The sequence below is a fragment of the Agelaius phoeniceus genome, chromosome Z (assembly GCF_051311805.1).
Source record: "Agelaius phoeniceus isolate bAgePho1 chromosome Z, bAgePho1.hap1, whole genome shotgun sequence".
Classification (NCBI taxonomy): Eukaryota; Metazoa; Chordata; class Aves; order Passeriformes; family Icteridae; genus Agelaius; species Agelaius phoeniceus.
This window is the reverse complement of record NC_135303.1, coordinates 81,462,516-81,474,891: the sequence shown is the minus strand read 5'-3', so window position 1 is coordinate 81,474,891 and position 12,376 is coordinate 81,462,516. Positions and strand designations below refer to the sequence as shown.

At 43.6% G+C, this 12,376-nt stretch overlaps 1 protein-coding gene across 2 annotated transcripts in view; it reads right to left on the bottom strand.

The window, feature by feature from the left end:
* Positions 1–4,083, bottom strand: part of LIFR (LIF receptor subunit alpha) — a 52,855-nt gene extending 48,772 nt beyond the window's left edge. Inside the window, exon 1 of one of the 2 annotated variants that reach the window (XM_054652581.2) lies at positions 3,952–4,083. The gene's annotated coding sequence lies outside the window, so the exon portion shown is untranslated. Of the gene's footprint in view, positions 1–3,499; positions 3,788–3,951 lie in introns of those variants that run through there. The other variant, XM_077171175.1, reaches the window with a different exon arrangement.
* Positions 4,084–12,376: the final 8,293 nt, after the last annotated feature.

Below are 12,376 nucleotides of genomic sequence, written 5' to 3'. Positions count from 1 at the left end.
ACACCCTGACCAACATTCATACCAATGGCTTAGGAGCTATTTTTAGCCTAAGCACTTTCTGCTTACAGTGAAACCTGCTACTAGGAATAATTCCAAGAGACAGCAGCAGGGAAAGGCAGACAGCAGCAAAGTGGCAAAAGGCCCTGTTGAGCTTCTGGTGCTCGCAGGAGTTCAAGGACCTTAAGGACACACACAGCAGCAGGGCTCCCACAGACTGTAAATGTAGGGACTGCAAATTTTCCAGAGGAAGGAGGATAGCAGTGAGCAGCAAATAAATGATAATGTGCATTAAAAACAGCCCCCAAATATATTTCCCAGGGATAGATAAGAACTTCCAAAGATTATTTGTTCTAATTAAAATCTGTTAGTTTGTAAGTCAGTACAGAAGGAAGGCAAAGAACGCAGCGGACTTCTGTGTTTTCTAGTGATAGATATCCTAACTGCCCCTCAATCCTGCAAAATACAGGTAAGAAAATAGGGCTGTTCATCAAGGAATTTGTATGGCCTTCATCATTGCCATGCTAATGACTCTGGAAGAAATCCATATGATTCTGGAAGATCATGCCTGAATGCATTTAAGCATGTATAAAACCCAAATTTGGATGCTTCAATCTAATAGAGACATGTTTGAAAATCCCACTTAGTTGCAGGTAAATATTAGAGAGAAAAATGAAATAAAAGGAGAGGTGATGATAAACTTAGTAGGCATCAACATGCACAGATTCAGTCTCACCTTTGACAGGACCACACCACTTGCCTTAAACACTCAAGATTCACAAAGCAACTACTCCCTGCTTGTACCTGCTGATAAAATGAGCACAGAACCAAAGAATCAGGTTCCGAAGAAAAAAAGCTGTTGCTTTTGTTTAAAGATATAGGAGAAGAAAACAGCAGGAATGTTCCCTTTTCTGAAGCAACCCAAGTCACTGCAGCACTTGTGGGGGTATCAGAAACACCTCAGGCTACTCAAAGTGCCAGATGAGTCAGGATGAAGACTCCTCCAGCCCTTCTGTCGATTCTGAAGCCTAAGCAACCACTGACTCAGTGCTACAGTCATGTCCTTGTGAGATGTCACTCACTGGAAGTGCAGGATTGTGGACTGCAGGTCTTGGTCCCAGAAATTATTGTCATCTTTTACATTAAACTGTTTATGGAACAAAATGTATCAACCAGCTTTGGAGCATAGAGCACTTCTCAAGTCTTATCTAGAAGCAATTTATTTTTCTTTTTTTAGACAAATTTGATGCCTACCGGTCAAGAATAATCATAACTAAATCTCAGGGGCAAAAGAAAAACATAATTCATCTACATCAGCCTTGGGATATACGGCATTCTGCAAGATAGAGTCAGTATTTACAAACATCTAGGTTGTTTAAATACATCTTTAAATATATCTTTTCATAAAGCACATAATTTGCTGTCAGATACTCATTGGATTAAGCAATCCAACATTTATACTCTAAAAGGGCTGTTTCTAATACATTTAGAGATTCTGTTCTAGCATTGGATGTTAATGGATATATATGGATGTCAATAAATTCAGATATTTTTTTAAACATTTTCCAACACCCTCAGCTGCATGATGCTGAAATAGATGTGACCTTATAGCCAGAGACTGTAACTCAGCAAGTGCTTGAAATTAAAGTCCTATGAATACCTGCTAGAGTAGCAGCAGCAGCTTTGCCACCTGTGAAAAAGTCTTCCTCTCTTAAGATGCTGAAGCATCTCCACCCATATGGCTGCTCCCATGTATTCCTGATTTGCCTTCGGCAAGTCTGCAAGAATGCCCTCACCTGAAGGTTAAGTTTCTCCCTTTCCTCAGCACACCTGTAAAGGGATTTTGCACAATCTAATTCACAGATAATGCTTGCCGCTGGTTGCTCTAGGTGACTAAAGTGGTGCGTTTGGAGAGTGCACAATGGAAACTGTTATCACTCAGTAGTGCTGATAAAAGTTTGAATAGGTGAAACAGAGATAAGATGAAAGGATGCAAATACTTAGTAAACAGAAAGCAAACAAAATTGGGTGATCTACTGACTCCCTAAAAGTTATATTCCAAACCAGCTCCAACTTAATGATTTGTAAGTGTTCCTTTTGTGACTTTCTGCAATTTTTCCAGGGTAGATCACAGCCCTGCAGTCTACTGAGACTATCTGTCTTTTTTAATCCTCTCCCAAGTAACCTGCAGATCTATCTCCAGCTAATGGTCAGCAACTCATGCTGACAAATAATAGCCAAGTGCAGATACGGTGCTTGCTACTCATTCTGTGGATACACTCACGGCATTTGCTCCTGTCTCTTGCACATCCAATCCTTTCCCTCATCAAAGATAATTTTTGTTTTGATCTTCATTCAAATTGTGGCCAAATCCAGGAGACTTCTAGGTCTATTCTCACCTTTATGTAGAGAAATCAAAGCTTATCTTTATCACCAAAATCATGCAGCATAAAATGGTTGATGAGCTAAGGACAAGCACAGACTTTCTGCAGATCAAGGCATTCATGCATTCTTCCCTACAGGATGTGCAAAGCTTTATATATAGAGCACGTGGGCACTGATGGATCTACACCAAAAAAACATACTGTCTCAGCTGGCAATGCCACATGCTGATTTGAGAGGGAACATGGCATGACATAGAGTTCAATCTTTCTCACAGTTACTAAACCTGCTTAGCCTTATTAGCAGTCTGGGTTCATGCTCGGGTTGAACTAAGGGTTTAGGAAGAATTTAAATATTTCTTCTACAGTAAGGAGAAAAGGCAGAATGGACCTCCAGGTGAGATATCAAAGGCAAGTTACACTGTCTTAGTTAGGTAACAAGCTGAGTTTCAAATACAGCAGGAAGTCAACCCAATTCCCAAGTTTTCCTGAAGGAACTTTGACAGGACATGGCCTTGATAATGGAATATAAATATTTGACTATTTTTGCAATGGCAATTTTAAGTGTAAAAGTCTGTCAAAAAGAATCAGAGTGACAATTCCTACACATCAGCTCACTATCCCACTCTCCTCAGTAAGAGGTGATTATAATACCTATCCAGATTTTCACTCCCATTCATAGCAAACTTCCCAGGCATTCAACACCAATAACAACTGAAAAAGCAAGCAAGCATATAACCAATTCCTACCGAAGTAACACACAGCCTGCCAGTACTAAATAGTCAATTCAAATTTACACGCTGAATCTTACAAGGGAATAACGTTCTTTACAGAACTGCCTCAAAGGTTTTCACAGATCGTTTTCAAACACGGTATCTAGACACATCAGAAATTCAATCACTCAAAACAGACACAGCTGCCGCTGTGCCAGAGTCCCTGTACAGCCAGTGCGCAGAGAGGCACCCAGCATGTCTGGATGCTCCCCAAATACAGGAGGGGTTTTGGAGTCCCCTCCTAAATTCGGTTTTTCAAAAGGGTACTACTTATTATAAAATAAAGTGAAGTGCAGTGAAATAAAATGAAATAAAATAAAATAAAATAAAGGCATAAATAGTATTTACCCGCTGCTCAGTCCTCGAGCCAGCCAACCTGCCGGCCAGCAGAATGAGCTGTTGACAAAACACAGCCTCTATTTAAGTCGCAGGCTCCGGCAGCGGCAGAGAGGAGCCGCCGGTCTCCCCCCGCGCCCCGAGGGAGGCTGCCGCGCTCTGCGCCCGCACCGGCTCCGACCCTCGCCGCGCCCCCGGCGCCGCCACCTGTCCCCAGCCCCGGCCGAGCCCCGAGCCGCACGACACCAGGCAGGCAGCCGGGGGCTCTCCGAAAATCCCCGCCGCCGCCGCGCTGGGTCCCGGTGGGGCTGCCAACCCCCCCTCCGCCCCTCCCGGCCGGCACCTCCCCGGGGCGGGCAGAGCGAGGGAGGGATGGAGGGAACATCCATCATCGCGCCCCTCGGGCCGCCCCCTCCCAGGTGCGAGCGGCCGGGAGCGGGCGCCCGGCGCGGCCCCACACTCACCCGGCGCCGCCCGGCCGTGCCCTGAGGGGGCCGCATGCCGCGGGTGCGCGGGCGGTGCGCGGCGCGGCCCAGCTCCGGCGGCAGCAGTGCGCAGCGCCGACAGGAAGGAGGGATGGAGCCGCGGAGGGAGGGAGGGAGGGAGGGAAGGAGGGAAAGAGAGGGAGGGAGGGAGGGAGGGAGGGATGGAGGAGCGGGGCTGGCGGGCTGCCCGCGGGAGGAGCCTGCGCCTCGCACCGCCCGCCGCCGCCCCCGGCCCTGCCCCGGGCACCGCCGCCTCCCGCTGCCCGGCACGGCCCGGTTCGGCCCCGCTGCAGCAGCCCCGGTGCTGCCGTGCCGAAGCTGCCCGGCACTGCGGGCTGACGGCGCCCGTGGCCGTGCCGTGGGGCCGAGCTGGCGGGGACACTGCAGCGCCGGCGGTGGGGCTGGGTCCCCGCGGGCTGGGGCGAGTGTGCTGCCGGAGGGTGAAGGCGCGGAGCTCATCTGAGCCTTTCGGGTTTTCTCAGGGATGCGGTCAAACACCCTTTATAGAAAAGTGCCTTGAACGCTTCCAGGGCTGCCAGACCTCCAGGGTTGGACGCGGTGGGCCTGGCTCCACAGATGCAGGCAATTCTTGATTCATTTTATCTTTATATTTGCCACTAGTTTTTGAGGTCTGAGACTTGACCTCCAGCATTTCTTTGAAGCCGCAACTGTTGCATGTCAGCCTCTCTTGTAAATTAAACTTGAAATCCTCACAATCCCACAGTCTCAAGAGTCGGGCAATTAAAAAAAAAATGCCACGAGACCCATAAAATCAGAAGAGTTGGCAAGCCTGTGGCTCTTCTGTTGTGCCCCAGTCAACCACAGGAGAATGGGGAGAAAAAGTGTGTGCTGGATTTTCCTTGTGTTTTTCTGCCTACATTTTCCTAGTGCAGTTTTCCAAGTTGCTGCAGATTTTTTGTTTCTCTCACAACCCTGATGACAGAAAACTGCAAATACTTGCATGGAATTCCTGGGCCAGACTTTTGTCCCATGATGGCTGAGTAGATTTCAAGTCCCCAAATCCAGACTCTCCTGCCATCCTGCACATTACCTGCACAGTCTAAGTGAAGACAGGCTGTTCTGTAGAGAAGAAATGTGGCACTGTTTTATCTCCTATCCAGCATTTTTAGTTGTGCAAACAGAACTGGACATGCAGTAGACCAGCAAGATGCACCTGAACCTTGTGGTTCAGTCATGCTGAACCACATCATATCATGATACATGACTTCAGATCTGTTCTAGCTCAAGAACACCTTGACTTTAGGCCTTGAACCCTGAGACACTTGTCTGTGTGTTGGCCTCTCAAGAGGAAGGATTGAGTCTCCTTATACACCTACAATTCCTGGATTATTCTAAACCTTATTTGAAGACAAGCCATGGGCTTGGGATTCAGCCAATGGCTGAATCCCAAGCAGAACATAGGTGCACACTGAAACACTCAGAACTCCAAGGATGGACAGACTTTATCACAAGACTCCTATTAGGGATCTTCTATTTAGTAGGTTCAGGCAGTTGCCTTTCCAGCACATCAGTCATCTTTTCACAGTACCAAATCTCTCCTCACTAGAAAGGCTGCTGGATGGCTAATTCTGTGGTGAAGTCTTCAGTGCAGGCACAAAGAGGTTTGATATGTCAGCTGCCTAAGAACATTTTCCCATTTGGTTCGTATTCTAGCCCAGAAGCCCTTCTACTTTCTTTCATGCAAAAGCAACCAAATCCCAATGAAACTGGGAATACCCATAGCACCACAAGCTTTGAGGAGAAGGTGGACATTTCATTGTACACACCTTTTCAAGGGAGGACTGCCTCTGTCTTCGTTTCCAGATCTCATTAACTGCAGCCTGGTGCCCTCTCTAGAGACTGCATTTAGATTTCATGAGGATGTAGCATGTACTTTGTGCCATGGATGATACACACTTCCATCCAAGAAAATGACACAAGAACTGTCTTTAAAAGGCATTGAAAATGTTAAATGAAATTTTACTACCTTTCTTTTCTGCAGCTCATGCTATTTCAACTTTAGTAAAGGCTCACAGGCATCTCACTTGTCCAAAAGCCCTATAGCATGATACCATCAGTAGTGGCAGATTTGCAAATTTTCTATATCACAAAGTGAAACAATAGTAATTTTTACTATTTCCTCTGTTTTGTTAACCAGATAGCTTTCCTGTAATTCACAGACATTTCATAGAGGAGCTGTGTATGTTTGATGGTTTTTTTAAGCAGAAAAGTGTGATTGTGAAATTAGAAGAGAGTTCTAGGACAAAAAAGAGCTAGGGATAGTTCCTGAATTTGTATTAATGTTTTAATATTGTAATAATGAGTCAATTTTCGGTGACTCAGTTGGAAGTTAAGGAGACAGAAATTTCTAGGTCTGGTACAATTTATGACAAGTCTGTATAGCACAAGTTTCAAGAGGATAAGACTACAGATGGTTGGTATCAGTTATCTCTTTTTTATACAGCAAAATATGATAATTTTAATATAAACATCCCCTAGATAAATGAGTGGCCTAATTACCCTGCTACTTCTGATCTTCAGTAAGTATGCTATGCATGCATGCAGTCTCATCATGACGTCTTCTCCATAAAATATCATAGCTGCTATACTTTATGAGGAAATTTATCTGCATAGAGTACATACAAGAAAACCATTTATATTGTTTCCTGCCTTATCTGTGTTTTCCAGAAAACTGAAGGACAGATGCTGGAACACACAACTATGTCTTAATATAGTCAGTGTAGGATCTTGTCATTGATGTCAACAGCAGCAGGGCTGTGCCTTTCAACACTTATATTTTGGACATTGAGAGGGAGAGGTTTAAGTCTCTATGGAAAGTAGGTTAGCTTCAGTTTATTTTAGTCTATCTCAGAGCTTAGTATTACTTAGAGAACAACAGATCTGCTGTCTAGGTCAGAAAAAATTTCTCAGGCATGTAATTCCAAATGAAAGTGAGAAGTCCAGCTAGGACATTTTCATTAATGAGAGTTTCCTGGAGCCATATAGTCTTGTGTTTCAGGGTGTGTTGGTTATTTATGGCAGAGAAAAGGAACGGATGTGTTGATGTTCTGGAACTTTTCCTTTGTGCATTGTTTCTCATTTCACAGTTGTATTTGGCACCCACTTTCCTCCAGCCAATAAAGAATATTAGAGAACTTCCTTTGCTGAGAAGCTGTGTGCACATTTTACAAACCATACAGTTTAACCAGAAGTTTGAAAGGTACTACTTCTACCAGTGTTTACAAAAGCCAGAAATTGCAAATATATAGTAGTTCCAGCACAGGTCTGCCAATGGTTGTTTTTATGGGCTATCAGTTCCTGTTTTCTTTAAAACAAAATTATATAATACAACCGACAAAGTAAATTTGGGTCTAACTAAATGTGTTCAGGAAGGCCAATAACAAAACTCAGATTGGCTGTGATAAATGCAGGAGTAACCTCTGCTCATGCCAAGAATAACCTCGAGTACTGGGGATAGTGCATGTATTTTTGTGCACTTACAAAGCAGCAGTTCTTTCCTATGAACTCTCAGTGGAGGCATCTCTTGCTGTCAAGCTGACATGGTGCTTTTCTTGGAAATGAGGACACTGATCCCAGAGAAATAAACTCTTGGTAATTAATAATTTTCAAATACAGAGCATTTTCTTCATCATTAAAGACCTATGACTGTAAAACCAGGGACATGTTGGCAATATATTGCTAAAGGGCTTCAAAAAATTCCCTGGTCTTTCTTGTCTGTAGGAAAACCATGTAGCCCTTTGTGGTTTTTGTGTTTACAGGGAGAAGCAATGAAGGACTTTGATCTACTGACCTGCACTAACTTTGATAGTGCCATGAATTTAAAAAGAAATGGGAAGAAAAACACTACTTGCCAAAGCCAATTAAATTTAATGCACTCACATTCCTTTCACTGGGAAAAAAATCTGCCTCAGATGCCCGGGAAATACATGGTGTTGAAATATTGGATTCACTGTCCATAATAGGACCCTTTTTGTTGGCAGTGAAAGTAAAGCTTCTCCCATGCATTACAGAGGTGATAGGAGATGGATTACATTGCCACACATTGCCAAATGCCAAGATCTTTGTGTCTAACTAGGGCATTTGTGTGTAGGATAGAAGTGGGGGTACCAGCTGTTGAGTCTTCACTGAGTACCTTGGGTCCATCTTCACTGGCAACTGCAAACAATTCCTTTGAACAGGTCTTTTGTATCCTCCTGAGTCAAGCAGCTGTGGTCTGATCTTGCCTCAGACCCTTCCTCTTCCTTGCCTTGCTCTACAGAACCTTTGGAAAAGTTTCTGCCCATCACCTTATATCCTCATTTTCACATTTTTATGGCTCCTGTCTGCCTTCCTTTGAGAAGATGTCATCTGAGCCCATGTTATCAGAGCACAGTTTTGGGGGTGGCTGACAAGTAGCCTATGCTGAGGGAACAGAACTTTTGGTCTTATCTTGTGATCTTGATGTAACCAGCACACTCCTCACCATTCCTTGATTTGAGTAAGGTCAGTGATGCCCATTGTGTCTAGCAATGCTCATTCTTTCCACCCTTGCTCTAGTGTGGCTTCTGGTGCTCTCACAAACAGGCATTTCCATTTGTATTTCAGTCAGCTAAGTCTTAACACCTCAGTTAAACACGTCTACAGGGGCTGCAGTGAACTGGTGCCTGAGAAGGGACCTGGTGCTGAAGTTCCCCTGCTGCAACAATCTCCATGCTGTAACCAATTAACAGCTGCAGGCCAGGCCTGCTTTTCAGTCTAAGCACTTGTGCCATCCTGCAGGTGCTTACACTGCAGTGTCAAGTACAGCACGTGCTTAATCATCATGTTGGATGCATCATATTGCTGAGTCTAATACAGTAGCATGAGAGGTCAGCTGTTGAGACTGAGATATAGGACATAGAATAGTTCTTGGGAATGAATAAAGCTAAATATACATTTTTGAAGAAACATCAACAAATTGTTACAATATTGCTGATTGTGGAAGAGTTGGTGGAATCAGTCCTAGAACTAAGTATGATTTATAGGTATGAAATTGAAGAAGCATATTTTGAACAGTACTGGGAGGGCCTAATTACATAAGAAAAAAAAAAGGATTTATGAGAGTCAGAAGCAATTTAGATTTGTAATAGCCAGAGAAGCATGGAAATCTGAAAATAAAAGATACCAAGAACATCTCAGACATTCATATGCCTGTAATTTTACAAGGCGCTTCACTGGCTCCCTGACAGCAGTGTATCACATTCAAACATCCTGTCATGTTCTGTGCAACTTTCAACTATGCTCCTTATTTCACAACTCATTGTCACTGTTGTGTTGTCTCTATTTCCAGTGCAGTGCCTTTCCCGACAGTCACACTTTTCTGATCACCAATTTATCAGCTATATACTGCCATGCTTTATCTATTTCTAAGAGATCTCACCAAGAAATGCCCTCTGTACTTCAAGGCTTAGTAAGTTGTTGCTTCAGATTTTCTGTTCATCAGTCCATGGCCTGAACATGTCTGATGAACGTTGGATAAATTTGAAGTGCTCTAAGCTGTTATGAACTTTAGATGCACTCCAGAGCTGATCTCCATTCAATCAGAATTCATGTAACTCAAGCTGAGCTGCCAGTTTTAGTGAATCCCAAGTCCCTAGAATTTTCAAAATTCTCCTTGCGCAAAGCTTCCAGGCAGCAACACTCTCTACCCACATTGAACTGAATCCAGGGAAAGAAATATGACTTCTCCAACACTATCCTTGGATGGAGCTGTTAGCCCACTCACTGCTTGGAAGCTAATTTCTATGCATCAGCATAGAAGTAGGGAGACAAAGAGAGCTCAGCTAGAGAGGAGGTGGAGATATGTAACAAATGCTTTTCAGGAAAACAGGAAGTTCTGTATTCACATGGTTCACAGCATTCCTTCTGCCAGTCTTTCCATGTCGTTTTTCAGATGTGGGTTTCAATATTTCCTGACGCAGTGCATCAAAGCTTGGGATGTTACAGTACTAAACACTATGCAAATAAGATGTTTCAAGGTGTGGCCTTGGAGAATACGATGGAAAAATGCAGTTATTAGAAGAAACTTTGTCCTTTCTGGGCCTGACTTAAAAATACTGGGGTTTTTTGTTAGTGTTTTATTTACCCTTGTTAATGACAGTTCTCTTGTAGGCTAATAAAAGGTCTGCATTTGAACACAAACAGAAGTGCTAACCTTAGTAAAGCAGATATTTCCAGCATGTTTGGAAGTCAGGCTGAAAGAAGTTTTCATAAAAGCAGGCAATTCTTTGCATGAGGTTACTTATTGCTGCAAATTCTGTATCTATTCTAGGAGTTTCCACCAAGGTGGACCTATTTTTGTTCTCAACCTTATTTTTATTATTGTCTACAATAATAAAACTCTATAATGACATACAATTCTAACCTAGTATTGACTTAATTACATATCTGTGTACATCCTTACATCCTCCCATCTGGTGTAACAAGCACTTTTGCTTTCAGTAATTTGAAGACTAATGGCAATTTTAATTTGCCTCTGCATAACCTGGTAAAGCCAAAGGAGCTGTCTGCACAGGGCCTGATTTTTTGAAGCATCAGTGCTGCAAGGCTGAGCTTCTTTAGGCAGAGAACAATTTCTTGCAAAACCGTTTTTAGAACATGTGTTGACAGCAGTGGAGACACCAGAAATGTACGTACATACTGAAAATTGTGTGACTGAGCATGCTTTGTCTTGTTTCCATTCTTGGCCAAGTTGGATGTCTAGGCAGGCATTCATTCCCCACTGGGGTCCCATGAGATGCAGACCAACCAGGGGTCACAGAACCACATCTGTCAGCGCTGAGCTAAAATGGATTCACAGTCACTTGTCTCTGTCCTGTCCTCCCTGCTCTGAAACACAGCTCACCTGGGAGGCTGCAAAGCACATTCTTCAGACAGGTGCTGTGAGCGCATGAGTGAGGCACAATCTCATGCCTCTTAATGAGCTGATGCATGTGTTGGCCTAGATTAGGGTTTGGCAGGTACGTTTTTTGCCACCAGTGTGAGCTTCACCATCTATGATATGTCTCTTATTCTGTGATTCTGAATTGTGTAAACATAATGTTTTGTGTATTTCCACACAGTAATACAGATTGAGGAAACAATTACTTCTTCTTTTCTCTTTTTTTTTTAATTTTTTCTTCTTTTTTCTTCTTTTTTCTTCTTTTTTCTTTTCTTCTTTTTTCTTTTCTTCTTTTTTCTTTTTTCAGATTTCTTTTTTTTTCCTTTTTTTTTTTATTAACCTCCCCTCAAGTTATATTTTAACTGAATAGTTTTCCTGCTGTGAGCTACACTAAGTACAAACATCATGCCTCTGGAAGGCTGGTAGGAGGTAGGAATAAACAGGAATAAACAGCCAAGGGCGAAGATTAAAGGGCTATAGGGCTGGAGTTAACATCCAAGGGCAGAAGCTGAAGGAGTGCTCCTGCTGTGTGTCAAACCACAGTCCTGGGCTCTAGGCTGACCTTAGTCCCGTGGAGGTGCTGAGTTCAAACTTCAGCTTTGTGCCTTAGCCATTGGATTGGAGTATTTCAGGCACAGCCAGGGACTCGAGCAGGCTTGCAATAGCCAGGATGAACTGACAGTAGGAATCTGAGGAAAAAAGGAACTTGCCTTCTGTCCATTTTCTGAGGCATCATAGTTGAGGGAGGTGAGCTCTGTCCCTAGTTGCAAAGATCATCTGGACTCTACTCTTTGTGAGCCCACATCTGAGCATGACAGCAGTGCTCACCCTCCACAAAACTCTATAACTGATTCATTTGGGTGCCTGCTGGAACAGGGAAACTAACTTGTCTGGGAGGAGTGCCTGTCTTTGAGGAGAACATACATGCCAGAAGCTTTTATTAGGCTTTTATCTGCAATTTTAGAGGTAGTTCAGTGAAGCCTTAGTGAGGGTGTTTGGTTTTGGCATTCTGGCTGTTGCAATCTCTAAGTATTGAGTGCCTCTTCAGCCTGTGCCTGTTCCCTACTTAATGCATGGGGCTGCTGTGAAATGCAGCCTGACAGATATATATAGACACTGCAGCATTTGGGAATTTGATGTTCCTCCTACTTGGATAGGCTGCTATCTCTCCTTCACTCTAATGAAAATTGCAAACTTAAAAGTCAAGGTCCTGACACACTCTCTGCTGAACCTAAAATGTATAATAAAGCATCTAGTGAACACAGGAAAAGGCTCTCAGGAAGCAACCTGCTGAGCACAGAGCACTTGTTCTAGCCAAAAGGAAATTCCTGTTGTTTCATTTGTTTTCTCAGTTTTGCCTTCCTCTACATAGCTCTGTAAGCTGAGGTTTGTTGTCTTTTGACTTTTGTGTACCAACAGGCAGCAATTCTACCATGCCTTGTTCCAGACCCCTGGCCTCACATGCAGTCTTCTGTCTCATGCCTG